Below are 939 nucleotides of genomic sequence, written 5' to 3' on the forward strand. Positions count from 1 at the left end.
TCTTGAGACAGGTTATTATTGTTTAAATATAATAAATTTTATCCAATTTAAGTTTTCAAAACGATCAATAATTCTTTAAAAGTCCAATGTTTCGGCCAATTCGGCCTTCCTCAAGGACAATCTTAAATACAATTTTACAACCACATAAATTATTTCAGTCAAAATTGCCTTATGTAAATTCTTCACAACATTTAACAACTTCAATTTGCACAATTATACATTATCACAATTTCCTCACTATGAAGGTTGCAAATATTGTTGTGATAATGTATAATAGAGTAAATTGATTTTGACAAATTTTAAAGTTTAAAAATTTAACAGTTTTAAATTTTGACTGAAATTAATGACCTGAGTAGAGTAGCCTGCAAAACGTTTTTAAAATTGAAATGGTTGTAAAATTATGCTTAAGATTGTCTATGAAGATGGTCGGATTGGCCGAAACGTGGAACTTAAAAAGAAATAAAGATTGTTTTGAGACTTAAATTGAATACAATTTATTTAATTTAACTATAACTTACTATTTTTAAGCACTTAGTTAACATTCCAAAGGTTTGCTCCTTCATTTACAAAGCCTGCATGTTGGTTACACCGCCCGGCAATGCCGTAGTGTATCCTCATCAAATGAAGGGGCAATTCAGTCACTGAAATCTTCAGGGTACCTTCCTACTTCCTTTTATATATACATTTCACTGTCATAGCTCAACGTTGTAACATCTTAAAAAAAATTTATTTTCATATAAACATGTAATCTTAGTTATAAGGGCAAGATCTATACAGTTCAAAACTATAATATCTCGAAATATGTTTTTTAGATAAATTTGATGACCAATGTTTAACTATGATTATTTGCTTTTACTATACAGATCTTACCCTTATTGCTAATATTAAATAATAATTAAAAGTAAAATAATAAAAAATGTTTATTTTTGATTTTTGAGA

Source organism: Halyomorpha halys, unplaced genomic scaffold, assembly GCF_000696795.3.
Source record: "Halyomorpha halys isolate HHAL.00 unplaced genomic scaffold, Hhal_1.1 Scaffold1270.1, whole genome shotgun sequence".
In the NCBI taxonomy this organism is placed as follows: Eukaryota; Metazoa; Arthropoda; class Insecta; order Hemiptera; family Pentatomidae; genus Halyomorpha; species Halyomorpha halys.